We start from the raw sequence: 27854 nt of genomic DNA on the forward strand, positions 1-27854 counted from the left end.
TCTTGGACAAAGCAGGAAAGAGTATCCAATGGAAAAAAGACAGCCTCTTTAACAGATGGTGTTGGGAGAACTGGACAGCAACGTGCAGAAGAATGAAACTAGATTAGTTTCTCACACCATGCACAAAAATAAACTCAAAATGGATAAAGGACCTGAATGTGAAACAGGAAACCATCAAAACCCTAGAGGAGAAAACGGGAAAAAACCTCCTTGACCTCAACCACAGCAATTTCTTACTTGACCCATCCCCAAAAGTAAAGGGAAGCAAGAGCAAAAATGAACTATTGGGACTTCATCAAGATAAAAAACTTCTGCACGGCAAAGGAAACAATCACTAAAACTAATAGGCAACCTACTGAATGGGAAAAGATAGTTGCAAATGACATATCAGATAAAGGGCTAGTATCTAAAATCTATAAGGAACTCACTAAACTCCACACCTGAAAAACAAATAATCCAGTGAAGAAATGTACAGAAGACATGAACAGACACTTCTCCAAAGAGGACATCCAGATGGCCAACAGACACATGAAATGATGCTCAGTGTCCCTCATCATCAGGGAAATAGAAATCAAAACCACACTGAGATACCACCTCACGCTGGTCAGAGTGGCTAAAATGAGCAAATCAGGAGACTACAGATGCTGGCGAGGATGTGGAGAAATGGGCACTTCCTACACTGTTGGTGGGAATGTAAACTGGTGCAGCCCCTCTGGAAAACAGTGTGGAGGTTCCTCAAAAGAATAACAATAGAACTCCCCTAGGACCCAGCAATAGCACTGCTAGGAATTTACCTGAGAGATACAGGAGTGCTGATGCATAGGGGCATGTGTACCCCAATGTTCATAACAGCACTCTCAACAATAGCCAATACATGGAAAGATTTGGGATGACAGGCATAGAGGAGGGCACTTGTTGGGATGAGCATTGGGTGGTATATGGAAACCAATCTGGCAATAAAGTATGAAAGAAAAACAAAACAAAAAAAAAATGGATTGTTTTCCAGAGTTGTTTAAATTATAACATAAATAGGTTCTGAAAAGACCCTTGGCTGGCGAGGTACTAAATTAGAGGACAGGGGCCATCTGGTGCCCTTGGAGCCTAAGACAGGGACTTGAAAACTTAAGAGACTACACTTTGCGTGTGGCAACCACTGTACTTTCCCAGCAAGGGGGTCTCTGGAGACCTCTGAGCCTGTTGGACATAGGGTTTCTGGACACATTTCAGCAAGGGATGCCCATTTTCATGTCACCTGAAGATCACAATGATACAGATGATAGCTTCACCGTCCACTTGTTTGGGATTTAAACAGTTTATTTCCTGCCATTTCCCTCAAAATATAAAGACTTATTCAGAGATAAATTTCTACATTAGAAATGGAAATATCTGACATATGCAGAAATATGCCAAGAGTTAGATTTCTGACTATGTAATTTTATCCTCTGTTTTCAGCAAGAAATTTACAATTTTCCCCAAACTCATAATTTTTCTAGTACATTGTCATCTCAATGTGACAGCAACATGAAGGAATACAAACTTTGAAGGGAGGAAAATTAAAAGAATAAGGATTGCCATGGAATAGTTCGGACGAGTTTAGAAAAATAGTCCAATGACTAGCATTTTGCCAGATCATTTGCCAAAATGTTGACATGACAGTTCCCTCAGAACGTTGTCTTAGGTTTCCAAAAATGTCACTGAGGAAATTGCTAAAAGAATAAACAATTAGTTCTATTGCATACTGTGAATAATAAGGTCTATATCCACTATGCATATTCGCTGTTGATAGCTGAGAAGAATTTAAATTACTTTCCTAGCATTCCTTCTTTCTTTTTAAGTATAAACTAACTCAAAAAATTAGGTAAAAATTGATGATCTAGCAATGTTTCTCTGGCTGCCATACAGTATGGGCAATGAGTTCTAGACTCCAATTTATTGGTTTGTCAGAAAGTTTGGTTATTTTCATCAATTTAGCTTTACATTTAACATTCCTCTGCTTAATTGAAACCAGGCGGATGCATTTGGTTAGCATCCACATTCCTTCAAAAGAAAAAAGGGCACTTTGTTTAAAATTCTGCACAGTTAGCCAGTAGGTTATATTTTTCTTGCAGTAACAATTAAACATGCAGTTGGCACTTAATAGCAAACCCTTTCTAATCCCCATTATCAATAAGTACAACTCAGCCTTAACAAACAGCCCGTCAGCTGGTGGAGGAAAGAGCATTATCCATAACTTTGTTTTAATAATTGAATAAATGGTTTTCCGGGGACTAATCCCAGGGTTTTAAAACATGGCCTTTGGAAAATTATGATCATTTTAGAAGCTTATTCAACCTCTTTCTCTACTTCCTGCCCTTCTGGGATCCTATCCCAAAAAGCTGGCAGAAGGGTAAGATCTGAGGGGTAAGCTGGTAAGTGCTACAGTTGATTACGGCCCACCCTTCTTTCTTTTTCAATCTCCTTGTGGAAAAAATTACTGTGGATGGGTTTATGAAGTGAGTTTAGAGAGTGTAACAGGTTTCTAGGATTTGTACTTTCTCTGCTTTGGCAAAGCAATTCCAAATAAGCCAAAGATACAACCGCAGAATAGCTTGTATAGCTAAAATACAATATTTTGAGGTTAACTAATTTAAAAAATAATGTCCAGCCCTCTTTCCCTGTTAGGAAATATGCAAAGAATAAGAGGCAAAAAAGAAGAAGGAAATATGACCAAAAGGATGGATTAAAATGACTCCTAACTGACAATGATAGGGTGGGTCATTCTAGATCAGTCCATGCTCTCTGTGGAAGGAAGTTAGAATTGCCCTCTGGTATTTATGGCTAGGTCCACTGTTGGAGGCAGAGCTCCCAGTTTTCGGGGCATATATACTGAGCACCTACTATGTACTACTAAGTGACGCTATTGCTACACTTGTTGCCATTACTGAAGCCACAGAGAGATGGACAAGACAGCCATGTCTCCCCATATCTTACATTCCAGGCACCCCCACCCACTTCCTCCTCTTCCTGGGCTGCCTGAGGCCAGAGCATGGTTGCTATTCCTGAATTGCCAGAGCCTGAGGCAGGGAGGCCACACCGATGGGAAGAAAAATAATAAGGCCTGAGTGGCTAAGTCAAGAGAGGTCCAAATGTCAAGCAGTGTATGTCTATCATAGCCTTTTCCAAGGCTTGCTGATTTCCACCTCTCTAGTCAGAACTCCAGCCATTCTGAACTTCTGCCCTCTAACTCCTGTGCATTTGCCCACGCTATTCCCTCTGAGACAAACGATCTCCTGCCCCATTCTGCTCTCCTCAGATTCTTGCCCAAAGGTACTAGAATTTCAGGTCTTTGTTTAAATCTTAAGTCTTCGAGATAACCTTCTCTGACTCTCTAAAGCACAGGGTTTCTCAGAAGGGAGGCCTGAGGTATTGTTTAAAGTATTTTAGGGTTCATGCTATGTTAACTGAGTTAATTCTCTGGGCTAGGGTCCAAAGAACTACACTTTTTGCAAGCATTCTATACATATCATAAAATTTCAAAATCAATAACTTAGATTCTGGAATGATACAAAAGAATAATAATCCATACCAGCACAGTCATCAGCCAATCAAAACGGACATAGCGGTCAATCAGAAATTTACCACAACCAATCAGAGTGGACTGTGGCTATCAATCTGTCATATGTAATAGCGTGTACTAACAACAATTAGCTATCCCTATGCTATGTTTCATCATGTCGGCCCTTCCCCCTGGCTGGAATATACTGGCTGATATTTACTGAGCACTTACTTCCTTTATCTCAGGTATTGTTTTCAATACTTGTCAATTAACCTTCAAAATAATCCTCTAGGTTAGGTGCTACTATTATTTTCATTTATAGATGGGAGAACTGAAACAAAAGAGATGTTAAGTGACTTGCCCAATGTCACACAGCCGGCAAGTAGCAGAGCTAGATTTCAAATGGTCTGGCTCCAGAGCCCTATCCTCCACTGCACCTATCACAGTATGTCTAAGGCTTTCTGTAATTGCTAAGTCTAGTGATCTGACTTCTTCATTACACTATGGTTCCCATTGGGGTTAATCTGATACATAACAGGCTGTCAATAAACGTTGGAGAATGAAATCATGCTACTTTAGTTTAGGATGAAGGGGAGTGGGTGGGTATGAGGCTGGTTGATTGCTTGGACTATGTCCTAGGGTTTTAAGGCTTGCTTTCAAAGAACTTCAAGGACAAGGAGCTTTGGGAGCGGGAAGGAATTAAGGTGTGGCACTGAAATCATCTGAGGCCCTGAAATCCACGCACCTAGAAAGCGCCTGGGACCAAATTGGTTTTCCTGCTCTAAGCATTTTCATCCAAAGTGATGAAAATGAAATTGACATGCATACTCCTGGCAAGTAAACTCGTGTCAGAAAGATTAGAACCAACAGATGGGCAGCGATGTTCCGTGAAGCTAATTTCTTAGGAAAACCTTTCCAGAATGCCTATTAGTGGAGCCAGTTGGAGCCCCCAGCCTTAGCACTGAAACGAGTTGTGTCATGCAGATTCACCACACAAAATCAAGACACTAAATCTCTTTCTCCAAAAGCATAAAGCTGGGTTTCTTTCCTCAGGTTGGAGCACTGCGATTGTCACTTCCCACAGCCATGACCATTCTTTTTTTTTTTTTTTTTAAAGAAAGCTCCACACCCAGTGCAGAGCCTGACTCAGTGCTTGAACTCAAACACTGAGATGAAGACCTAAGCGGATATCAAGAGTGGGGTGCTTAACCAACTGAGCCATCCAGGCGCCCCAGCCATGATCATTGTTGACATTGGCCCTGTCTGGCACTTTCCCTAACTGCTATAATGCAAAGAAAATGCTGTCTCACTTAATCCATGTACCCTTCTTACCTTCTCTGGGCCTTTGTCAGCCCATCTAGAACAATCCTTGCCTTCCATAGTTCCAGCTTTGTCCATCTCCAAGCCAAACTGCATTTCTGCTAAACAAATAAGCTTCCTAAAACCCTCCTTTCATCAAGATGCCACGCCTTAAAAATTAATCTGTAAGTCAATAGTTCACCCTCAGTATAAAGTACATACCCCTTGAACTGACTTTGAAACCCTATATAATTTTTATGCCCATTTTAGCCAGCTCCTTGCCATCTTCCTTAACATAACTTTTCTGCCATCAGGGAACATATAAATGGCCCTGTTCTTCTCTCTGAATAGCCTAGTCTGGCTAGTGACACTTCTTCCACACAGGTCTCTTGATCTCTCAAGTCCGTGTAGTTCTTTCTGTTTTCTGAATTTCTACCACACTCATCCTTTGAATTAATTCCATTTTGACAATGAATTTACTCTGCATTGACTTGCAATTGAACAACCTGCATGCAGCTCACAGCACTCAGTCCAGTGCTACTCAAGGACCATAATTCTTTGTGGGTGTAACCCAACTTGGAATGAGTCTAAAATCATTCTCGTAGTGGCCTCTTGCTACCTTAAAAAATATTCATATATTTAGGGGAAAAATGACAATATTTATTACTGTAATCTTTTAAAAAATCAGCATCTTGACAGCCATCTCAAGGACAAAATCCAGAAATCAGTGCACAGAGTAATACTCTGGTAGACCTTTGAGATGGAGGGAGACATGGAGGGAGAGATACTATCCATGGACCACAATCAGGAGTTTTTGATAAAGTTTTAAAGCTATTGTATGTTCTTCCAACTACCCAGGGAAACCACATTCTTCCCCTTTCCATCCAAATGCCCCACGGTTCCCACATTGTTATCCAAGTTGCAAGTCTTTGAGATTAGGTTTTGTTCTGTTTTTTTTTCCCCTCAGTTTCCAGAAAAAATGCTTAAAGGATCCATCTCTGCTTCTGATACTCTGACTACACCTCACCTTAATCCTGGACAGCTCCCGTCCTAGGCTTCTGAGATTTTCCATGGGTGGATTGGACTGGAGTATATTATCTGGTTCCTATTTGGACTTGGTTTCATAATTGGCACTCTCCCAGGGTGGGGAAACAACTACAGAGAGGAGAAGTTTGTGGAAATAAAAGTTAGAAAATTCACTTTCCTAACTTCACTGTGACCTGAGAGCCCAGGTTAACTTCTGATTGGCCCATTTCAGCCCCTCCATCACCCACTACCAGGTACTCACCTCCATCTCCACCATTTGCTTACACCAAGCTTTGGCATCTGTGTCACCCAGAACTGAGGTGTAAGGCAGTGATGGGAAGGAGCACAGCCAATCTAGACAGAGATCTAGAGACAAACCGAAATACAGACCCTTAACTATAGAGAACAAACTTCTGGTTACCAGAGAGGAGATGGGTGGAGGGATGGGTGAAATAGGTGAAGGAGATTAAGAGTACATGTACCGTGATGAGCACTGAGTAATGTATAGAGTTATTGAATCACTAGATTGTACACCTGAAACCCATGCGACACTATGTGTTAACTATACAGGAATTAAAATAAAATTTAAAAAATTTTTAACATTTGTTTATTTTTGAGAGAGAGATAGAATGTGATCAGGGGAGGGCAGAGAGAGAGGGAGACACAGAATCCAAAGCAGTTTCCAGGCTCTAAGCCATCAGCACAGAACCTAATGTGGGGCTCAACGTCACAAACCATGAGATCATGACCTGAGCTAAAGTTGGACGCTTAACCGACTGAGCCACCCAGGTACCCCCAAAATTTTTTAATTTAAAAAAAGAATAAATAAATAGAGATTTAAAATACTAGAAATAGTTAAAATTAGTGACTTAAACTGGCATAAGCAAATATCAAAATTACAGAATTTTCTTTTGTTTTGTTTGTATTTTTAAGAATGGGTTGCATTGCTTTTAGAACTAAGAAAGTGTAGAGTTCCAATGAATGAAAAAGCCGGGGAAGACTTTAAAGTAGCACAATGACAATCTGGAGAAGTTCACTTCGATAGCTATGAGATTTTTAGTCTGATTCTACAACACACATTTCCATTATAATCCTGTTCACTGTTTTTAATCAGTTAGTTGTTCATAAAGAGAGCAAAGATTAGCTGAAATGTATTCCATGTTTGAGTTGCCACAGATTTTCTCTCCGTGCTGTAAATCAAAAACATTCAGTGTTATCCAATGAATGAAAGAAACTAAAACCTGGTTGGAAGGACAGTCAATGATAATCCCAAATGTCACTTTGGTTTTCTAGTGATTGGCCTTTCCTGTAATGTCCTCTACCAACTGGAGTCTATGCCTCAAAATGGTCCCTGGCTTACACTTCACTATTTGGTTATCCCTTTTCAGAAGACAATTCTACATTCAGAAGACATACACATTTAATATGAATATGCCTTTTAAAAAGCCAATTATTATAATGAAAAACATATATACTCAAGGATTGCTTATGTGACTCAGGTTTCCTCTAACTAGAGTGTTGTTGACGTTGATAAACCATTCAACTTGCTTTTCTAGTTTACAAGTTTATTAGGCAAGTACAGTGGAACTTTAGTCTATATGTGCAGGGGGGCACATCTGAAGACTAATAACCTGTCAATAATTACACTCCTCCAATGAAATATTTTACATTTCTTAATGAATTGACTCCCCAGGGATGTTCTGATTATGTTACCCACTATAAGAGTAAAGTCTGGGCAGTTTATCATTGTCAATAGTTTTTTTTCCCCAAGAGAATAATCTTTATGGAAAATATTATCACACATTTATGTTAATAACTTGGTTTTATTAAGATAACAGATGAATCAGAATTTCTCATTTCTAAGTTATCCATATTAGATAGAGGTGCCATTAAGAAAGTGTTTGTCAATGTGAAAATTCTAGAACGAGGAAAGAAGTTGGAATAAAAGATAAAATGTAAGACCACTTAAAATCTAAAGTAAGGGCTTAGCTAACTTATGGGAAAAAAAAGTGCAATATGCATTATTTCCACATCCAGCATGGATATGTAAATGACAGCTTTTCAAAACTATTATTTTCCATACTTTTGCTTGTGTTATTGGCCACTTCACTCCCTATAATCAGGAAAGCAGTTATAACATTTAAAAGGATCATATATAATATGCTTAAAAGTTTACTATCTTGAAAATATAATTCCCTTTGGGAAGCTTAGTATGGCTTTCTTGGATTCTTGCCTTTATTTATATTTTATAAGGGTTACATCCATGAGTGAGGTCTTGGAAATCTGGTAACCAACCAATTTTTCATGACACAGTGTAACTCCCTTAGCAATATGATGCTAAAACCAGGAAAGCGGAATTTCCTCCATTGTCTTTGGCTATAGCCATGAGTTTCCTTTCAAAGAGGCCACAAAGCAGGACTCAACCAGTTTAATAATCCTGATAGAACAAGAGTGAGTGAAAGTAATGAGCACAGACAGGGAAGTTGGGAAAAGTAAAACAGTAAGGAAGTCGACATATGGAGGCAAAGACAATCAGTCACCAGCATCAATTTGACACTGGTTTATAAACCAGGATATTGGGGAGAGTTGGGGTTGAGAGTAAGAGAGGGGAGGAGGGTTGTTTTTAATATAGTGATTTTCCTTTCGGTTTTCCCTTTTAATCCTGTGGTGTTGAAAGCACAGCTTTCTCAAAGACAATCTGACCTATAGTCAACATTATAAATCACTGCCCTAACCTCATAAGCTGAAGGTCTGCAGTGAAGATCTGTAATCAACACTGTAACTCATTCTTCTACCCACATAAGTTTTAAAAAAAAAGAAAAGAAAGAAAGAAACTTTAACATCCTTGTGGTCATTTCTAGAAAACAAATACCAAGATAAGGTGTGCATTTTTCCCCCTCCAAAAACTTTATATTCAACAATACTACTTGAAGCTATTACTTGTTACTTCTGGGCTCCACATTTGAACATGAATCCCCACTGACATTTTCTGAAATCAGTAAATGTAAGGCACAAAGTAATGAGAATATTGTTAACTGCAGTTTTAACAATTGAATTATACCTCAAAGTGTAAAACAAAACAAAAACTCTACTTTTAAAACTCCAATTAATGTAATTGGAGTTTTTCTGTGTATCTTGAACTATTCCCTTGTACAGCCTTCACAGAAACCTATCAGTTTACTAGTAAATAGACTGTTTTTGCGTATCACAGATACAACCAACCATGAACAAAGGACAATCCATAGAAATCTAAGAAATCTAAATCTGGAGCCCAAGCAAAGTACCAGAGACACCAGAAATGTACCAAACATAACAGTTCTGAGTAAAAAAACAAAAACAAAAACAATAAATACATAGAAAATATATGATAAGATTGCAAAATAACAGTATGATTCCAGATTTAGGAAACTGTCATTTATTGTCATTATAGTCTATGTTGGTCAGAACACTGCTAGATTACCTTGACTGTTTCTGGGTGTTACATTTTCAAGCGGCCAATACAAAATAAGACAGCGTCTACTAGAAACTGTTTGGTTTAAAAACCAGGAACTATGAAGAAATTTGCCAAAACTAATTGTTGTCAGAACTTCAGAAAGAAAAGATGACGGTAGACTATGGTAGCATATGTCAAAGATTGGAAGAAGAGTCTAGTCTCTATAATTTCAGAAAATACAGTCAACACTTACTAATATAATATTTCACTCCACATAGAGCAAAAATGAAGCGGTAAAAAGGTATAGAGGTGGCTGAGTATTTTTGCAAGCATGCAAACAGAGATGATATAATCATGTGCCAAAAGGGATGATGAAATTATACTTAACTTTTCACCCAACACTGATTTTGTAGATCTTAAGGTATGATTCTTTGCCAAACATAACATTTTCTTTAAAAATTTTGGAGATCAAAGAGCCAGAAATCACTTAAAAATGTAAATCCTGCATATGTCAAGATACATATCCAGTCTTTAATATTCATTATGTTTATCCTGGGTTTATGACACAGCTCAATGCACCCTAAATATTATTACAACTATACCCTTAAGACAAAATATTAAGGCAATAGAGTCAGACCATAGAGTCAGACACCACTTATATCTTTTAAACATGTTGATAACAGCCTACCAATAATATTCCCTAGCAGGTGAAGACTATATTATATGCAGAATGGCATGAGAAAAAAATTTAAATATAAACAGGGCCACAGAATTTGCAGTTGGCAAGACTGATGCTATCACTAACACAGCATAGAAAATTTCTGTACGCCTACGTACAGAATGCCTACGTGTAGAAAAAGGCCATAAATTTGTTTAGGTTGGACCACCAACACTCACAGAGGAAATAATTCAGATTTTCTTGCTTCTCGCGCTCTTTTTGCCATGTCACTAATTAATCCATCTAGTTATTATTTATCTAAATGTATATTTATGTCCTTATTATAGAAAGGCATAACTGAAATCCATGTCCTTGGACTCCACATGCTTTAAGAGCATTAATGTCCTCTTACATCAGGCCATAATTTTAATAAGATTTTATAATTTATTTAATATTTTAAAATGTAACGTATTTAAAAAATTACTTGGTGAGAATTGATTAGAAGCTGTTAAATGATTGTTTCTGAATGATATATTTGCAGTCGTCTCTCTATCTTCTACTGGTGCTTATATTTCCTCATCCTTACATGTTAGAAGCTGCTCGCAGAGTCGGATGCATGCCAAGAAGAATCATAGAAATCATTAGTGTTTAGGATGCATATAGCACTTTCCATGTTCTCTCTCCTCTTACCTTGATCAGTTTTTTCTTATATCACTTAGCAACCCCAGTTACAAGTCTGCAACACTTATCCAAAATCCTTAAGACTTCTTGTGTTTCGGAATTCAACTTAAAAAAAATTTTTTTTTATAATGACCATAAGGCATACTCCCATTAGGGTCTGTGACAGCTCCCCATAATCAAACATTAATATTTCCTCATTGCAGCGCATGGGGATTCATGCGAAGAGAGATCAACAAAGACTACAAATAGCTTCACCTTTCTCCAGGTCAGGGCTTGCTGCCAGTTAAGTTCAAGTCAGGTCAGGTCTAACTGTCAACTGCGTTAGAAAGGATCTTTCAGTTCAAAGAGCTTTTTGAATTTCAGAACCACAAATAAGAGATTGTGGACCTGTACATATTTATTCCTTGTCTATATTCTTTCCATCCTCCCAGCTAAGATCTAAGAGCCATGGATACCTAAATGTTTTGTTTATCTTCTTCACTATAAAGCCTAGAATAATAAGAGACACAAAGCCCTAATAATAATAAGAGACACAAAACTGTTGAGCGAACGAGTGAATGAGATGGTATGGCATTAGAGTTCTGCCTAACAGGAGAACTCCATGTTTTACACCAGATCTTCCCTCTTGGAGACTTTATATAATAAGACACAGAGTGGGATCCAAGCTGTGGATTGGTGTAGAAACTGAAAAACAAAACCAAAATAAACTGCTAATGGAGAGAAAAGGTATGAAGCAAAACCAAAGAGGCAATAAAAGGTGTAAGTAAACAGAAGCCATGAGGTAGAGAGAAGTTTTAGAAATAATAGAAACCATGAAAGAGAGGCAGACGCCTAAGTCCACATACCAATAGAGTTAAGACGCTGTATTAGTGATACCCTATGACTCTCTTTAAAACCTTTCTATTAAGTAGAGGGTTATTGTTTGCCTTTGTTCCTTGCAGCCTGGATCAAACTAAGACCTTAGTTGAATCATGTAACTTCTCTGAGCCTCAAATCTTCATATAGTAAGTGATGAGTTTGGAGGGATGATGCCAAAATTTCCTTTCAACTAAAATAATTGTGTACAGCAGTGATTCTTTTTATTAAAATTTTTTTCTTTTATTTATTTTGAGAGAGAGAGTACAAGTGGGGAAGAGGCACACCGAGAGAGAGAGAGAGAGAGAGAGAGAATCCCAAGCAGGCTTCACCCTGCCAGTGCAGAGCCCAATGTGGGGCTCAAACTCACAAACCATGAGATCATGACCTGAGCCAAAATCAAGGGCCAGACGCTTAACCGACTGAGACTCCCAGACACCCCTGTATAGTAGTGGTTCTTAAACTCAGTATACAGAATCACCTGGAGGGATTGTTTAAACCCATAATGCTGAACCTTCCGCCCCCCCCCCCACACACACACCCCGCCAGAGCTTTTGATTTAAAAAGATTAAGAATTTGCTTCTCTTGGGGCGCCTGGGTGGCTCAGTCAGTTGGGCGGCCGACTTCGGCTCAGGTCATGATGTCACAGTTCTTGGGTTCGAGCCCTGCGTCGGGTTCTGTGGTGGCAGCTCAGAGCCTGGAGCATGTTTCAGATTCTGAGTCTCCCACTCTCTCTGCCCCTCCCCTACTCATGCTCTGTCTCTGTCTCAAAAATAAATAAAAAACTAAAAAAAACACAAAAAACAAGAATTTGCCTCTCTTAGATGAAGATGCTGCTGCTACTTCTGCTGCTGCTGATCTGGGGACCACAATTTAAAAACCACTCCTCTGCTAGAGTAACTGTATTTATTTCAGAAGGCACATGTGGAGCCATTATCCACATTCCAGCGCCCTCTGAAAATTATTTGAGTTTGTCCATCTATCAAAGTACGTCCAAGGTTCCCATCCATGCTTGATATTCAATTTGATTTTCCATCCTAAAAGCCTTCTAGCAAAAACCAAAGAGAGACTCTCTTCTCACCAAGAAGCTGATTTCATCATAAAGCTCACTTTTTTGTAATTAAATGAAACTCACATTTAATATTGTTTCATAGACACCCTCAAATAAGAGGCCTCAAATAAGAGACATTTCCGTATTCCTGTCCTCTTTGGACCTACTCATGGCAGCTACTTATTTTCTGGCCGCCAAACATCTTTTTTTTTTTTAATATTTTTATTTATTTCTAGGAGAGAGAGAGACAGCGTGAGCAGGGGAGGGTCAGAGAGAGAGGGAGTCACAGACTGAAACAGGCTCCAGGCTCTGAGCTGGCAGTCAGCACAGAGCCCGACGCGGGGCTCGAACCCACGAACTGCGAGATCATGACCTAAGGGAAAGTCGGACGCTTAACCGACTAAGCCACCCAGGCGCCCACAAACATCTTTAATTACACAGTGACACAGCACAGCCAATCTACATCCCACTGAGTTTCAGGCTCTAACAAAGTTGCTTAGTTCCCTGGAACAGGTTTTTATGAACTGAAAACTTCACAGAGTAATTTTAATTGCTCTTACCATGGCAAAAGGAAGCTTTGCAGCTTAATTTTTTTTTAACATTCAGGTCAAAATAATCATCAGGGGAAAAAAATAGTTCAAATGTGGCAGGTTCAAAAGCAAAGTCTTAGAAAATCTAGAACCACCAAATAAATGGAATGACTTCTTTGGACGTAATTACACTTCAAAGCAAGTAAATTCCATTACTCACTTGCAAAGACAGGAAAATAGGTGTAAATTGCTGTGAGAGCTTCAGAACTCACTAGAAACCTTCTTGGAAAAATATTTTATTACCAAATGACACTTAGGCAAAGTTACCCACCCTCTTTCCTGCAGGAGGAAGATTGCAGTGGGGTCAAAGATAGCCTGGGGCAGTATTTTAGGTGACTGATCCTTGGGTGATTAATTATCACATACAAATACGGGTGTGACAAAGCATATAAAAGGCGCTCAAAGTACACATCTGGGTCACTTGATGCTCTTTTAGAAATGAGCAATGGATCCCTGAAGACTGAACTATGCATGGTACCAGAGTCAGGAAAAAGAAGATGGAAAATGAAGGATTAAAAGGTTGACAGTGATTCTTTTTTTCTTTTTTCTGAAGCCGATTTATTTTTCTTTGAGCTAAAAGGTCTCTGCCTCAAGGCTAGCGTAAAGCAACCTTTCCAGGAAGCCACATTCATCACACCAAGGAAAAGGGCCACAAAAGGAGACAGCATGATAAATACTTGGCTTCAAGATCCCATGATAGAGTATCCAGAAATGAGAATAAGAATTTATTTATCTCCTCGGAGCCTGGGCTCTAGCTGAAATAATATTCTCAGCAAAGTTTGCTTCAAAACACCCAATCTATGCATTGGTTTAAGACATTAGATATATTAATTACATTATGCTTTGTCATATTCTAAAAAGGTTTATAGAGTTGTCTTCTAATCTAGGATACACATGCAAGTTATTTGTTATGGTGATTGCTTGCTTTGCAGAGTGTCTGCCCTTGACCCAGTCCCATAGATCAATGTCAGGCCAAGTGAGGTCTCCAGCCGGGGACAGCGTGAGCCCTCTCATCAAGGTTAGGCTTTCGAACTTAAAGCTGGTCTGAGATTCTTCCAGCAGACTGACTTGGGTTTGAATTTTATCTCCAAACTTAAAGTTGTGTGACCTTAAGTGACTTAACCTCTGGAAGCTTCAATTTCCTCATGCGTAAAAGGAAGCTAATTATAAATCATGTCTCAAAGGAGGTTTGTGAGTCAAATGGGGCATATTATGCATAAAGTGTTTATGTCTGGCACATAATAAGTGTTCAATAAATATCAGTTACTATTACTATTATTATATTATGTTTTATAGTAGAGTGTCTCTTAATGACTTTCAATTAACTGATTTGCCAGATTAATTCACCATGCTATCCAGTCCTTCTGTTAAGCATATAGACTGGTGCCCATGGCATTCTAAATGCTGTCAACAGCAGATGACACCTAAGAAGGCCTGATCCTGTCAGTTGAGTTTTATGCTTAACATAAATCAAGTTGGTTAATTCCCAAACCTGACTGTGACTATTGGAATTGTTATTGGCGTTTTATATTTAAAAAACAGTATGTAAATGTATGAAACACAAGAGCAAAAACAGTTGTTATCTCTATGGAAACTAAGTTAATCTCGTTGGAATGATAGATGGAAAAATGATTTCTGCCAAATTACGTGACAAAACTACAGGTTAAGAAAAAAATCACAATAAGCTAGATAGCACTGCATATAGATCGCCTCATAAGTATATTAACGTCATCCTATATAGTTTGGCTGTTGCTGATAATGCTTCTATAAACATTGGGGTGCATGTACCCCTTTGAATCTGTATTTTTATGTACTTTGGGTAAATACCTAATCATGCAATTGCTGGATCATAGGATAGTTTCTATTTTTAATTTTTTCAGGAACCTCCGTACTGTTCTCCAGAGTGGCTGCAGCAGTTTGCATTTCCAGTTTGCAAGTGGTTTCCCCTTTCTTTGCATCCTCGCCAACATCTGTTGTTGTCTGAATTGTTAATTTTAGCCATCCTGACAGGTGTGAGGTGATATCTTATTGTGGTTTTATCAACAAGAGCCAAACTATGGAGAGGACTCAAATGTCCATCAACTGATGAATGGATAAAGATGATGAGGTGTATATATACAATGGAATATTACTCGGCCATCAAAAAAAAAATGAAATCTTGCCATTTGCAATGACATGGATGGAGCTAGAATGTATTACGCTGAGTGAAAAAGACAAATACCATATTATTTCACTTATATGTGGAGTTTAAGAAACAAGACAGAGAAGCACATGGGAAAAGAGAAGAAAGGGAAACCAGAGACTCTTAAAAACAGAGAACAAACTGAGGGCTAATGGAGGAAGTTGGGTGGGGGAATAGACTAGATGGGTGATGGTCGTTAAGGAGGGCACTTGTTGGGGTGAGCATGGGGTATTGTATGTAAGTGATGAATCACTGAATTCTACTCCTGAAACTAATATTGTACTGTATGTTAACTAAAATAAAATAAAATAAAATAAAATAAAATAAACTTTTGGTTTCCACTAAAAAGAAAATACACCACCAAAAGTGAACCCTAACATAAATTGTACACCTGGATTATAATGACGTGTCAAATGTGATAGGTACATGAGTTGTGACAAATGTCCCACACTGGTGGAGGGTGCTGGTGGCAGGGGAGGCTATGCATCTGTGGGGGGATGGGGGGCATATATGGGGAAGTCTTTGTACTTTCCTCTCAATTTGGTTGTGAACCTAAAACTACTCTTTAAAAAAAATGTCTAAGAAGAAAAGTAAATGACCATTGCTGGTCCCATCTGAATCAGATAAAAGAGTTTCAATAGTGTTATGCAAATACCCTTACTCATTCAGCCCCTTCTTAGAGGATTCTAAATAAATAAGTAAGGGAAGCAGTTATGAATTTGTTTTCTGCTTTACCCACAATCATAATCAGTCATCCAAAACAGCACTTCCTATAATGTATGAGACCCACCCAGGACCAAAAAGTGTCTCATGAGGTAGCAAAAGAGGCCATATAGAATAGAAGTTCTCGAATGCTGCTCTACTAACTGGCAACCTTGAAATTATCAAGATAGTTTTCGAAGAGTACAGATGACTAAGACTCATGTCCAGTATTCAGGTCCGGGGTAAGACCCAGAAAACTACGGGGATTTTTAACATTTGCTAAATGCTTCTGACGGATAACCAGATTTGAAAAAGATTGATGTTGAGCAGTACTGTCTAATCTATATAACGTGTGACACAAATGTGACCCACAATTTCTGGTAGTCACATTTTAAAGAGTTTTCTAGTAGCCTCGTTCAAAAAAGAAAAAAAAAATCTTAACAGTACTTCTAAACTTCCTAGCAAAACATTTTATTTAAATCAGTGAACCCCAAATATTACCTTTCCAATATGTAATCAACAAAAAAAATCATTAAGATGTTTTACATCTTTTTTTTTTCTACTAAGTGAAATCCAGTGTGTGTTTTACACTTAGAGCACATTTCAACTTGAACTAGCCCTAGTGCAAGTGTTACCCACACACTCCTATTGGCCGCCACATTGGGGAGAGCAGATACAGAGGGTAAAGGGGAAAACCACTTAGTGATGTGGGTTGTCTTAATGATGGCACTATATTTTGATGGCTCACAACTACAAAGCCCTTGAGGAGAAGAGATAACTAGGAAGGTCAAAAAAAGAAAATGAATTAGCACAGAAAATACAGGATGAATATGACAATATGGTTCTTGGAAGCTTTATATACTTAAATCAAGGGAGTACACATAAATATATTCAAAGGAAAACAAGTGAAACTGATGCCCATGTAGTCAAGAAGACCGAAAGAAGAGGGGCAGCTCAGTCGGTTGAGCCTTCAACTTCGGCTCAGGTCATAATCTCACCGTTCACGAGTTTGAGCTCCGCATCAGGCTCTGTGCGGACAACTCAGAGCCCGGAGTCTGCTTCAGAGTCTGTGTCTCCCTCTCTCTGCCACTCCCCCACTCACACTCAGTCTCTCTCTCTTCCTCTCTCAGTAAATAAACATTAAAAAAATTATTTTTAATACAAAAATGTAAAAAGAAAGCAGAAAAGAAAAAAAAAGCTCAATTAGACAAGAGTGAAAGCTGTCTCCTGTGCAACTCATTTTTTTAATACAAAAATAGAATACCCACAGAGTCCATGTTCACATTTCAGAAACCTGAGGGACAGGAGAGTATGGAATAGAAATGCCTTACAAAGACTTTCCATTTAAGAAAAAGTAAACTGCCCAGTATAAAGCAACTTGCAGAAGCATTTCCAAATGTTTTAAGCTATGCACACACTTTTTGCATTTATCACGCTATTATGTTAGTGAAAACACATTTTGGAGGCTGAAATAATAAGTCCGAACAAAGAGCTTAACATAGAACTGATGCACATTATCCTTTGGGAATTCAACTACTTTTTTTTAAGGATTTCAGCAGTAAAGTATTCTAACCAGGAATATCATAGCCCAAATGCTGTAAATCAAACAAAACATTTGTGAAGGAAAGCTCCTTAATTCCTCACCAACACTTGTATCAATGAAAAAACAATCAGAATAGAACAAATTCAGTGTCAAAGGTTAATGGAGATGTGTGAGGTTTCAGATTACAGACTTTTATTATACAGTATGTAAAAAAATTCTATAGGAGCCCAGTGTTTCATCTCAAGTCTAAAGCTGCACCAAAATTTAAATGTATCTAAATCTCACATATGAAATACATTTTCTCATTTTCCTCTTACCTGATGAATCAGATGGCACAAAATTAGCTTTTGAAGCAAGGCTAGAGATTTATAAAATTCTAATAATTCAATTTAAAACTGAACTCTTTCATATGCAGATTCAAAAGTACATGAAGATGTAGTGATACTTTGTCTAGGGGTACATTTTTTATTCATTCATCCCACAAAAGCACTGGGTTTTCACTGCTCTGTCAGATTATACTTTTGCTCAGGTTAAAAGTGGTCAAGGAGGGGTGCCTGGGTGGCTCAGTAGGTTAAGCGGCTGACTTCAGCTCAGGTCATGATCTCATGGTTCGTGGGTTTGAGCCCCGCATTGGGCTCTGTGCTGACAGCTCAGAGCAGCCTGGAGCTTGCTTCAGTTTCTGTGCCTCCCTCTCTCTCTGCCCCTCTCCCTGCTCTCACTCTGTCCACCTGTCTCTCTCTGAAATAAATAAGCATTTTTTTTTAAAAAGTGGTCAAGGAAACTCAGGATTCAAATTAGAAATAAGCAGTAACTTGACAACATGAACATTTAGTTTCCATATTTACACACACAAGTCACAATGGCTGTATATTAATGATTAAAGAGTTAATAGATTTATCTGTAACTCCTTTAGAGAGAGATCCAAAAGATGTTTGAAATCACAGAAATTAACTTTTAGCCAAGTAAATAGATACTCAGTTTATTTCTTTGATAAGCTTAATAACTGGCTATTAATTGACAATGATCAGTTAATAATCCCAATCAAAACAACAATCAGCTAAATAACCAAACATTACACTAAGAAGGAAAGTGTTGATTTATTAACATTCCAGTGATTTGTGCTCATTTTTCAGTAGATTAACATATACTTATTCAGTTAACGAATCCTTGCATTTTCAATATACAAAACCCTCTGTTAGGTGCTGCACTGATAATATCTTTATTAAGATAATAATAAAAAACAATAGGGACGCCTGAGTGGCTCAGTCAGCTAAACATCCAGCCTCGGCTCAGGTCATGAGCCCCGCGTCAGGCTCTGTGCTACAGCTCAGAGCCTGGAGCCTGCTTCAGATTCTGTCTCCCTCTCTCTCAACCCCCCCACCCCCCGGCTTGTGCTCTGTTTCTCCCTCTCAAAAATAAATAAAAACACCAAAAAACAAAAACCAATAATCCATTCTTTATGTTCAATTTACGAGCACTGTGCGTACTCAAAAATACAACTGCAGATCAATGCACACACATAGGAAAAAGTATCCCTTTTCATCTCCTGAGCACCCAGCACTGATGTCCCCAAGATGGATGAATGTCAGATTTTCTCCTGAAAGTCTCTCTATCCCATTGGTATATAAATTGTTTCCCAAACCGCATCATCTCACATTTATTTTTCTCCTTCTGTTTATCTGGTGTTCCTCTGGCCACCTGAGTGTCCCCTCACTTATCCTCCACAGATATCTTTCCCTTTAGAGCTATTTTGACACAGGTAAACTGGGAATAGCCTGTTAATTTTATTTTACAAATCAGTATGATGCAAGAATCATGCGACGTGTTAAATACATAACAACGAAGGGGAGATCAAGGTTAGCGCGTGTGGACGTCAAGGAAATATAAAACGTGAGCAATTACCATCACTTTTCCATGAACCTCTGCCTGGTTGGAGCTTATTATTGAGGGAAGGGCATCATCCGTCTGTTACTTTCTTCAGAATGTATCCTAATTCATTTTCCTACCTTTGTGATGATCAGCATAGACTTGGCCATTTGACTTCTGCCTGCTTTATCCCCTATTTGCAGATGTCTAATTTCAGTGAGTGAAGGTGTTCTCTGTTGGGCGTTTTACACTGAACCTCCACCCTCTCACATGTCTATGTCTCTGCATAAACTCCACAGAACAGTCTATAATCCCCTCTGGACTCTTTAGCACCTTAAAATTATTGTTAGAATATCCTGTGTCCTTATATCAGTCCAGGTCGCAGAGGGAAAGAAATGGCATACTCAGATAGTCTAAGTGAGAATAGTTTAATAAAGAGTTTTTTTACAAAAAAAAAAAAAAGAGTAAAGAATAAGCACACTTAGAGAAACAGTAAGGAACGATATAGGATGAGTAAGATTCGAAAGCTGTCACTGCCCCTGGAGAGAGTAGGGACAACACTATTGTCCCATAGGACCGGAGGAAACCAATATGAAGCCCCACTCTAAACACCTGCTCACCCCCTTCCCACCCTGCTGGTGCCCCTCCTTGGTGTGGCTGAAGTGAAGTCAATGAGAAAGAAAAAAAAAGAAAAAAGATCACAGAGATACCAGAGTCAGACAATGTAGGGCCTTGTAGGCACTGTGAAGGCTGGCTTTTACTCTGAGTGAGATGAAAATCCACAAGGGAATTCAAGCAAAGAATGGAAATGCTCTAATTTAAGCTTCCAAAGAATCACTGCAGCTGCTGTTGGGGAGAGTAGACTGTTGGGGTCAAGGGTGGAAACAGGGACCCTGGTTAGAAGACTCCTAACTATCCAGGTGGGACATTATACTGACTTGGACCAGAATGAAAGCAATGAAGGTGATAAGAGATCAAGTTGACTGTATCTTGAAGTTCAAAACAACAGGATTTGCTATCAGAATTGAATGTGGAGTGTAAGAGAAAGAGAGAAGGCATAGATGACTCCCACATTTTTGACTTGAGCAATTAAGAGGATAGAGTTGTGATTTACCACAATGGGAAGGAGTCGGGAATGGAGGAGGTTTTTTGAGGAAAGATGAGAACCTTGGTTGAGAACCCTGTTAGACATCCAAGTGGAGATGTTAAGTGAGCAGTTGGGTATATACTATTTGGAGTTTAGGGGGAAATTCTGTCAAAAAGATGTAAATTTATGGGATCCTGGTAGGCTCAGTCAGTTGAACATTCAACTCTCAATTTTGGCTCAGGTCATGATCCCAGGGCCATGGTATTGAGTCCCAAGTTGGGTTCTGCATTGAGTGTGGAGACTGCTTGAGATTCTCTCTCTCTCTCTCTCTCTCTCTCTCTCTCTCTCCTCTGCCCCTCCCCCCACTCATTCTCTCTCTTTCTCCAAAAAAATATAAATTTAGAAGCCCTCCAGGAAAATATGGATGAGACCATCAATAGAGTGAGTACAAATAGAGAAGAGATCTTGGAAATGAAATCTGTGTTCTCTAATATTTAGGTCAGAGACAGAATGAAGAATTGGTAATGTGAAACAAAAAGGAGGAGACAATGAAGCAACCAAAAACAGAAGACAAATAAAGGAAGTGTTTCACAGAGGAGGGAGTGATCAACTCTCAAATGCTACCTAGAAGTCAAGAAAGGTAAGGATTGAGAATTGAACATTAAATTTAATAACATATAGTTCACTGGTGATCCTGGCAAGAGAAGTTTCAGAGGAATTTTGAATGAATATTGTCTGGGGTGGTTTCAAGATGACCTGAAAGGAGAACTGAAAACAGGGAATACAGACAACTCTTTTGGATAGTTTTGCTATAAATAGGAATTGAGAAATGGGGGCAACAGCTGAAAAGGATGTCGGAACATATACATTGCCCATTCACTCTCTCTATCTCCTGGATGTCTCCTCTCACCTCAAATATCCATCACCTCCTCCCTCATCTTGATTCTGGCTGGTGACCTTGATTCCTTATTTCAACGATAGAAACAAATAACCAGAGAGGAACATCAACTTGCCACCACCATTTCTAACCTCCAGTCTGCAACATGAACCCAGTTGATTTGGTCACGTGCTTTTTCTGCAATGGTGCCTAGCTGTGTGGGTGTAGGAATGGAACAGGTTCACTTGTATAGTATTAACCAGCATTGTATTAACAATATTGTAATAACCAAGGTTGCGTTTTTGCTATGTAAGGATGATGAAGGGTGCTGGGAACAAGGATAAAATATTTATAAAATTATAACAATGATACATTCCATTCTGTATGGAATGCTCTCTACGGCCCCTGAGAGCATAAGAACTGCCCTACTGTCCAAGGCCCAGTCAATTCAACAGAACTGCTCAATCATGGCAGAAACAAGATAGCGACAGCTCATATTAATTCTGAAGTTTAGAGATTTGTTCAACACAAGGCTTCCTTTTACTATTCATTTTACATTTTGCCTTTACGCTTATTCAAACTTACTCTGTTTGACCTCTATCACCTGTAGAGTGACATGGTATCTCCTCAATATGCAAAGTAGCTTTCTATGTAATTCTCTCAGAGATTAGCCTAAATTATAATGGTGAAAAGAGTATGTTTGCTCAGTCTGCATTACACATGACCCCTGGCATAGAATTCAACTGTCATTTTTCCATAATGAAGAGCCTCCATTTTATCCTAATCGTATTTGGCAGTGCTTTTATCCCCAATACACAAAATATGATCACAGTTCATATCCATGTCCTCATTTTTTAAATACCTTTTAGGGGCGCCTGGGTGACTCAGTCAGTTGGGTGGCCGACTTCGGCTCAGGTCATGATCTCACGGTTCGTGGGTTCGAGCCCCTCATCGGGCTCTGTGCTGATGGCCAGCTCAGAGACGGGAGCCTGTTTCAAATTCTGGATCTCCCTCTCTCTCTGACCCTCCCCTGCTCACACTGTCTCTCTCTCAGAAATAAATAAAACATTAAAAAAATAAATACCTTTTAAACAAAACACATTAGGCATTGGGGAAAGCATACAAGAATGCTTCCTACCTTCAAGAAAGTCTTAATCAAGGATGCAATCTCTAAGCTAGTGTAGTGTGGGTGTGCAAATGAGGGTTTAGAGCAGGTAAGAAAGTGCAGGGGGTGAAGCATGCAGAATAAAGGACAAGATTGTCTGACCTCATTGCTCAAAGACCTAAACTGTCAATGAAGGAAAACACAACAGGCCTAACACCAAGGAGCATTCAAGGCAGAAGGCTTAGACTTTGGAAATATTTAAATTTGTTTTGTTCCCCAGATAACAAAAAAATTCTATACAAATAAAAAGTAACAGGGGCACCTGGGTGGCTCAGTCGGTTAAGCATCCGACTTCAGCTCAGGTCATGATCGCATGGTTTGTGGGTTCGAGCCCTGCGTCAGGCTCTATGCTGACAGCTAGCTCAGATCCTGGAGCCTGCTTCAGATTCAGTATCTCCCTCTCTCTGACCCCCTCCCCCCAATACTTTCTCTCTCTCTCTCTCTCTCAGAAAAAAATAAAACATTAAAAAATTTTTTTAAATAAAAATAAAAAGTAACACATTGTGTTAAACGTCCAGTATGTAAGTGGTATGCAAAAATGGATGTCCTATTTGAGAAATGCTATTCAGAGTAATGTCTCCACGTAGCCACAGCCAATGCTTTTAATGTGCATACTATCTATGGAAGCACAAAGCCAGAGGTGAGGGCTAAAGTCAAGAGCAGGAATCTGAACAGACATAAACTCCCATTGGGCAGAACAATTTTCTTTAATCTTTCTAAATAATCTTCAGACCAGCTTCTATGAACCCCTTAGGATTGGGACCCTAATAAAGTTCATGGCCTTTGAAAGCTATTTATAAAAGTTTTCTGAGAGGTTACACAAATATATTGTCTCAAGCACTATATAACTAAAAGGTATAAACCTATTCCTTAAGGGATATCCAAGATTTTAATGGATTCTAAAACTATCTTTATATAACCTAGGGCTTTGCAAAGAAGAAAGTAATCTAATTGTATTATCTAATTGTATTTATTATATACACAAATATTTATTTAAATATGCTGTGATGATTCTGTATCATCATAATAATAACCACGACCATTTATGTTCTGAACACTAGACTAAGACTTTACACATATTATTTCAATTAATCTTCATTTTTAAAAAAGCTATAAGACATTATTAGTATTCTGATTTTAGAGAAAAAGAATTGGGTTTATATAAGCGAAATGACTTCTCTGGAGACTTACAATCACTAATTGGCAAAGCCAGGATTCACACCCAAGCCAGTGTGGGCTGAAACAACCAGTACACACACACACACACACACACACACACACACACACACGAAGCCATTGTGTTTGCTTGAGTTATCACTTTTCAAATGACTTGGTTATGAACACCATGACAACTTCTACTAACAAATCTGATCTCCTGTGGTTGATCCTAGAAACCCACCAAAAACCTCTGTCAAATCTCATTTTGAAGTCCTTAGTATACCAAAAGGGATGAAAATTAACCATTTCTTTCTTCACAATTATTTCACACTGTGAAAGAAAGCACATTGAAAAAGAAAGGTGGAATAGATTTTAAGATTAGATATTCTCTTCCTACTACATAGGGAGGCTAGGATAAACCTCTGAGTTATGATTAAACATCTATGGTTTTCATTTATTCAGACTCACGTTCAAGCCATTATTTCTGATATAGTAACCCTGTCAGTGTTAAAAGCTGCCAAGTGACAGACTAAATTTCAAGTTCACCTTTGAATCTCTGGTCAACCCATAAAAGCTATGCATTTGCTAATCCACGATTTTAATGGAAAAAGAGTTGGCATATTAGTAAAATGTTTGGTTTAGTACACACAAGTAAAATCGATGCCATTGTGGGTGGGTTGCTTTCTAAAACAAAAACAAAGCAAAACAAAAAACAACAAGCAGGGCCCAAAGAAGACTCTATGAGGACATGAGGAAATGAAACCTCACAGGTTAATGAAAATGAGAAATAGAAATCCATATTTAAAGCTAGAGTTTTTGAAAATATCTCTTAAATAAGACTTCTGAATATGTAGAATTTTTAAATGAAGGTAAAGGCTGGAATGAAACTCTCCAATTTAAAATAACCCGTGGAGGGGCTCCTGAATGGCTCAGTCAGTTAGGCTCTTGATTTTGGCTCAGGTCATGATCTCAAGGTTCAAGCCCGATGTCTGGCTCTGTGCTGTTTGGGGTTCTCTCTCTTCCTCTCTCTCTCTGTGCCTCCCCTGTTTACACTCTCTATCTCTCTGAAAAGAAATAAACATTAAAATATAATAATAAATAAAATAAAAGAATGTTTGGAATCTTTTCTTTCTTAACCAAAGATCTACCATAAATAGCAAAAACAAAAAACAAAAAACAAAAAAAACCCCACACACTTTCTATTTAAGTCTTTTGTTTTCTCCTCTTTTTTGTTGTAAAGCCAATAAATTTTGATTCTCCAGGTACTCTTCCAATAGGTGGTTAAAATTCCTGAAGGCAGCTGAGAAAGACTATTCCAAGTTCACCACACATAGAATGCATGTAAACTGATTTGCGGATATGTATCTTTTTCAGTATTTCAGCAAAATATATCCAGGTTGCACATTACATGTTTGTATCCCTTGATGCTGCCTCTGCCAAGAAAGGTACCAAACAATACTGGAAAGAAGCAGAGGTCCTGAGACCTGGAGGCCCATGGATTTACTAATCTAATTCTCCTACATTAACATTTAACAAAACAGGAAGTAGGAGTTCTAGTCCTGCATTTATGCATTTTTGCATTTATGCATTTTTATTGACCTGAAATCCAGATTCCCTGTTCATTATTATTAAAGTCTGTTCAGAAATTTGAGAACAAAGAATGGGGCTAAGTGTTTAGTGTTCTTAGAAAAACTACTTCTCCATTAAAAAAAAAAAAAACAGAGATTAAAAATCCCACAGCTGTAGAGCCAAGTTCTTTGTTAGGCATGTACAGCTTCCTAAATCCCATAAAAATCTCAACATCTGACCCGTTTCATTTTTACAAAGGAAGGGACTATCACACTGGAAAATATGCGTAAAAATCTGCAGCATTCAGAGGCATTAAACAGTTTTATTTCACATTTGTTTCCTGTGTATCCTGCTTGATAGACACACTGTAGCACCTGCTGTTACTCTAACTCTACTCTCCATCCGCTCCCAACGTTCTCTTTCCAGAAGGGATTAGTGAGAATCTGTCAGAACGTCTGAAGTAATGCTGCCATCTACTGGTCACTTCACAGAATGTAATGAAATCACTCTCCAAAAGAACACAAAGGAGTGGAATGGATAAAAACGACCAACTAGAGAATGCTGGCTCTCTCATAACTTTTCTCAACCAGTAGATTAAGACCAATATTATTCAAAATGGCAACACCACAATAATTTTGTTTTAAATTGGATATGTTTTCGAGAGAAGCTACTGTAGAGAAGTAGGAGTTTTTATCTAAACATTAAATTGGTACTTCTGATTTTTCTAAATATTACTTCCATTATCAGTTGTTTATTTTTTTCAAAGTAAACATAAATAAAGTATGTTAAAACTTTAAAAAATAACAATTACATATGTTGGATTTTAATATTAGCGGAAGTATTTTCAGGAAATTGGGTTCTCTTCAACGATTCCAAGTTTAGAAAAACACAGAGCAGAGGGGTGGTGGAATACAAGTTCATGCTGACAAAAATTACAGTTTTATTTTGGAATTTTACCAACGTACAGTGACAAGTGAGTAAATATACTTTTCAAAAAAGTTTCTTTTCAACATTAACTTTCAGGATCTGAAAGCCTACCTACCGGAGAGTTCCATATTTTCAAAAGTTATTTTTTCTTTTGCTCTTGTTATTGCTATAAACCATGAACTCTGACGTATAAATGCAGTTGTCTCCTCAGATCTGTGTGGTTGGGAACTGCATTCCGGTCTAGGGCAAGTCTCCATGCTTCTAACTTAAAGAGATCATCCAAGTCTCATGCTTATAACTTAAAGAGATCATTAAGAGGTAGGCTCTTCTCGACAAACATTAACAACATTCTGCTCACAGTATATCAGAAGAATGGATACCTAATCCAGAACCAGTTTTAAAAGGGAAAGTCCAAGTCTCCTACCAATCATTTATAGATGGTAATGCTCCTCCTTTAAAGTTATTTATAACCACTTCAGAAAAGTGAGACGAATTTATTTACTTTATCTAACGGCAAGACAAAACGGCTAGTTGAAACCATTTGTAAAATGCATCCTCATTATATATTGAGACAGGTTTTCTTCAAAGCACTGTTTTCTAGACAACTATCTCCCCTTATCTTTCCATTTTTTTAAAGACACATCTCTAAATCGGTTAGTTCACCTGTATATCGAGGGCCCGACAAGGGTCTCTGTAATAGATCTCTAGTTTGGGAGCCCTCACTGCTCTGTATCATTGTTGTCGGCCTGTATAATATGGAACAAGTACAGGTCAGAAAAATCCCGCACAGCCGGACTCCGAGTGCGGAGCACTGTAACGGGATGGCCTGTGGAAGATGATGCCCGCGCGTTTTAGTTTTGTGTAAACGGTCTTTCACATCCGTACATTCCTCTGGTAGGAGCCAACTAAATTGCCATTGTTAACGTATTTTTCAGGCAGTAAAATGTATTTGTGGACTCAGAGTATGTTTATGGTTCTCATCATTGATATTTTTCACTTACACACATCAATTTACAAACATAATCCTTCTACGTATATTAAATACAGAATATTTTTATCCTCAACAAAACGACAAGTCCCGTAATGTCTTAGTTAATTCACTTACCCAAAGGCTGCTTGGGGCACGCCCTGGGATTTGGGACTGTGTCTTCTCAGCTGGAAAATGAAGGAATCCAACAAGACCATTTCTCGTGTCCTTCCATCGTAAAAAATTCAGATTCTAACTGCCAAGTAGAGTCTGCCATGGGAGAATCTCGCCACTTCAGGCCTAAACTCCAGGCCTAATTCTCTCTGGGCAAATGAAAGCATCTTCTCCAGAAATATAGGAAGAAAACAGCAAGGCTACATTTGGTCAGCCCACATAGTTACCTCAATAAAATAACACAACCAGGAATGGGAATAGAGGCAAGGTAGCTACGGTGAGAAAACAATTTACCACAATTGCCATTATGATGACTTCAGATGATGATATCAAAGAAAGCATGTGTGTCATTATATAAAATACTAAAATTCCCTAAACTTTGTATCATTTAGCAGTAAGCGAACTTTGGAAAGTGACCGTGATAAGTGTAATAGAAATATACTTTTTTTTCTTTTGCACTAAATGATTATTCTTAAGTAGAGCTCAGAATTACATAAGAACCCCTTCCT

At 38.4% G+C, this 27854-nt stretch overlaps 1 long non-coding RNA gene across 1 annotated transcript; it reads right to left on the reverse strand.

Annotated features, from left to right (window-relative positions):
- Positions 1–5898: 5898 nt before the first annotated feature.
- LOC144241595 (uncharacterized) lies at positions 5899–27559 on the reverse strand. The gene is made up of 3 exons (XR_013338117.1): positions 27310–27559; positions 6123–6226; positions 5899–5989 (listed from the first exon to the last, which is right to left on the reverse strand). It is a non-coding gene; the product is annotated as an uncharacterized LOC144241595 (long non-coding RNA).
- Between the last annotated feature and the right edge of the window lie 295 nt (positions 27560–27854).

Source organism: Crocuta crocuta, unplaced genomic scaffold (assembly GCF_008692635.1).
Source record: "Crocuta crocuta isolate KB4526 unplaced genomic scaffold, BGI_CrCroc_1.0 scaffold25, whole genome shotgun sequence".
Lineage (NCBI taxonomy): Eukaryota > Metazoa > Chordata > Mammalia > Carnivora > Hyaenidae > Crocuta > Crocuta crocuta.